Source organism: Peromyscus maniculatus, chromosome 17, assembly GCF_049852395.1.
Source record: "Peromyscus maniculatus bairdii isolate BWxNUB_F1_BW_parent chromosome 17, HU_Pman_BW_mat_3.1, whole genome shotgun sequence".
In the NCBI taxonomy this organism is placed as follows: Eukaryota; Metazoa; Chordata; class Mammalia; order Rodentia; family Cricetidae; genus Peromyscus; species Peromyscus maniculatus.
The window spans coordinates 49,798,321-49,802,164 of record NC_134868.1 but is presented as its reverse complement, the minus strand read 5'-3'; positions in this window follow the sequence as shown (position 1 = coordinate 49,802,164).

Sequence of the window (3,844 nt, the reverse complement as noted above, 5' to 3'; positions counted from 1 at the left end):
AATGTCCTCCCTGATCTTAGCCAGACATCTGAGAGAGCTGTGACTGTGGTGAGGGCGGTGGCCTTCTGGAACGACATGAAGGGACTATTCCCTTGACCTTGATGCCATGTGGGTTTTGTGTTGGACCTTTGGCTGCCTGGCAACACTGTTTTATGTGGCCAGGTAATTACAATCACTTTTATTCCTTTGATGATGCTATTAGTTACTTACAGAGTTACTGAGGCAAGAATGCTTGACAAGTCACTCAAAGGAAGAAGATGTGGTTGTCTGAATGTAAGTGGCCCCCATAATCTCACAGGGAGTGGCACTATTAGGAAGTGTGGCTTTGTTAGAGTGGGTGTGGCCTTGTTGGATGAAGTGTGTCACTGTGGGGGAGGGCTTTGAGGTTTCCTATGCTCAGGATACCACTCAGAGTTTCAGTTGACCTCCTGTTCCCTGCTTGCCTAAATGTCGCCAGCACCGCATCTGCCTGCGTGCCCCCATGTTCCTTGCCATGATGACAATGGACTGAACCTCTGAAACTGTAAGCGAGCCACCTCAATTAAATAATTTCTTTATAAGAGTTGCCATGGCCATGGTGTCTCTGCACAGCAACAGAAACCCCAACTAAGATGGGTTATGGGACTTTTGGGTTACAATCCTTGGGTCCAGTCCATCACAGGAGCACAAGGCAGCTGGCCACACTGCCTCCACAGTCAGGAAGCAGAGAGGTGGTTGTCCAGACTCCACTCCCTTCCTCCGATTCATTGAGTCCTGAGTCCTTGCCTACGGAATGATGCTGCCCACTGTTTGGTCCCATCTCAATTACTTTAAATAATCTCTCTCAGGCATACTCAAAGATTTATTCCCATAGTGATTTTAAATCCTATCAAATCAGCATGTCAAAGATCTAGCTCATCACTGGCATAGTGGGTCATCTGATGGTCTGTCTTATGTCAGGCTTTTGGAGGGACACCCCATACCCAAACCATACCGTGGTGGGAGATATTGAGAGATGGAGCCTCACCCTGGGCCTGTACTCTGATTCTGCTTCATTGGAACATGGCCGAAAGGAAGTCACTTAAGTACACATAGCCTAAGCTTCTCTATATGGAAAACAGGGGTGATGACACTTGGCTAGTCACACTCTTGTCACTGTGACAACGTAGCAGAGAAACAACTGGAAGGAGAAAAGACTTAGCTGGGTTGAGAGGCTTCAGCCCAAGATTGGCTCTTTCATCGGCTCTTTCATTGTTGGGGCCTGTCATGAAGCTGAGCGTCATGCTGGTGAGGGTGTGCAGGTGAGGCTGTTCATCTCACAGTAGTTAGCAAGCAATCATCGAGAAAAAAACCAAAAGTGGACAGAGCCACTACCAGTGACTCCCTCCCTCCAACCCAGCCCCATCTCCCACAGTTCCATCACCTCCCAATACTCTATTCAAAATTCGAATCCATCAGCCAGGGGTGGGGTGGTGGTGGTGGTGGTGGTGGTGGTGGTGGTGGTGGTGGTGGTGGTGGTGGTGGTGCCATTGTATGCCTTTAATCCCAGCACTCTGGAGGCAGAGGCAGGTGAATCTCTGAGATTAAGGCCAGCCTGGTCTACAGAGCAAGTTCCGGGACAGCCAAGGCTACATGGAGAATCCCTGTCTTGAAAAACAAACATACAAACAAAACAAAACATTGAATCTATCAATGGATCTGTCTATTCATGAAGTAAGAGCCCTTCAAACCTACCCACTGCCCCAAAGCCCCACCTCTGAGCACTGCTTGCTTGGGAGACAAGTCCTTCAATACAGGACCCTGTGGCAGGCATTTCATGTCTAAACCATAATAGATGCTTTTGTTGGGATTAGATAGGGTGTTCTAAGAATCTCACCCTGTTTTTTTTTTTTAAAAAAAAAGAAAGAAAGAAAGAAAAAAATCAGTCATGATCCCCCAGCCTCAGCCTCTGACTACAGGCATGTTTTTTGATAAATACTTTGTAAATGGTTGGCAGTGCCTAGGACACAGTAAGTATTCAGGTTAGCAAAGGATACAGATGGTCTGTAGCATTGAGAAGTCTGAGAACTTGGTATCTTAGGTACCAGAACTAAGGTACCAGAATATCTGGTATCTTAGGGTCTCTCTTGTTGTGAAGAGACACCATGACCACGGCACCTCTTATAAGGGAACATTTAACTGGGGCTAGCTTACAGTTCAGAGATTTGGTCAGTCATCTTCATGGCAGGAAGCATGGCATTGTGCAGGCAGACATGGTGCTGGAGAAGGGGCTGAGAGTTCTGTATCGGAATCAGCAGGCAGCAGGAAGAGAATGTGAGCCACTAGGCTTGACTTGTGCCTCTGGGACAGCAAAGCCCTCCCCCGAGTGATGCACTTCCTCCAACAAGGCCACACCTCCTAAGAGTGCCACTCCCTACGGACGTGTGGGGGCCATTTTTATTCAAACCACCATACCTGAGTAGTGTTCCCACCCAAAATAAGGCAGTCTCTCCAGCTGCCACCATGTGGGCCTCACCCAGCTCCTCATTCCTGGAGGAGAGTTCACCGGCTATCTCCTCCAGCCTCCCTTTTGGGTCCAGATGAGCCTGTGGAGCAAGTAGCTTTAGCCTGTACCTTCTTGCTTGTTTCTCTGTAGCAGGGCTCTGCCAGTACATCACCAGTCCTGGGAGAAGCTGCTGACAAGAGAGGCTCCTGAAATTGAACAGCGCTTACTACACCCGGCCCATGGGAACTGTGTGAGTCCAGGGCCAGAGCCACCCCCTTAGTGATGGCCCCAGGGACAGCTGAGCCAGGATCTCTGTTTCTTACTAAGGCTTTACTCCCAGTCTCCGAGGAATTTTGTTTGATTTTATTTTGCCTTCAAAAGGCTCCTGTAGAGTTTTTTCTTTTCTTTTCTTTTCTTTTCTTTTCTTTTCTTTTCTTTTCTTTTCTTTCTTTCTTTCTTTCTTTCTTTCTTTCTTTCTTCCTTCCTTCCTTCCTTCCTTCCTTCCTTCCTTCCTTTCTTCCTTCCTTCCTTCCTTCCTTTCTCCCCCCCCCCTTTTTTTTTTATTTTTATTTTTCTGAGACAGGGTTTCTCTGTGTAGTTTTGGTGCTTGTCCTGGATCTCACTCTGTAGCCCAGGCTGGCCTTGAACTCACAGAGATCTGTCTGGCTCTGCCTCCCGAGTGCTGGGATTAAAGGCGTGCACCACCACCGCTCGGCTCCTGTAGAGATTTTGATATGCAAGAGACATCTGTATTCTGGAGCTAAACACGGTTTCGACCAGTCTCAGGATTCGACAAACACCAGTTGAGTCCACTCCTCTTCTTTGTCTTTCAAAGGAGACATTATCACCATCCTTGTCACAGAGAAGGAAGAGAAATGGTTTCTTGCGTTTTCTGAGTCAGTGGGTGGACTCTGCCACCAGATGATTGGTCTTCAAATCTTAGCTCTACTCTCTATTAGCTGTGTGATCTCGGGAAAGCTACTCAGCGTCCCTGTTCCTCACTTGTACCCATCTGTAAAGGAGTGGAAATGTTCAAAGCAGTGTAAGCGCTGCTGTTTTAATTTTTATCCCTTAACACCAGTACACAGCGGACTCGTTTTTAACTTCCCAGCGCCTGAGCTTCCGGTAGTGTGTGGTACTGGCCAAGGTGCTGAAGATACACTCGCGAACAAAGCCCCGTGCCTGTCTTTCTGGAGTTTAAAAATCCGGGGGGGCGGAGCCATGCATCCACCCACCTGACCACACTGATGTAAAATAACCCCACGCCAGGTGTAACGAGAGCGCACCTGTGGGGTGTCACAGTGAAAGGGCTGTCTCTCTCTGGGGGCTTCTGAGTTCTGCTGAGCGGAGGGGAGGGACGGAGGTGGAGGAGGGACAGGA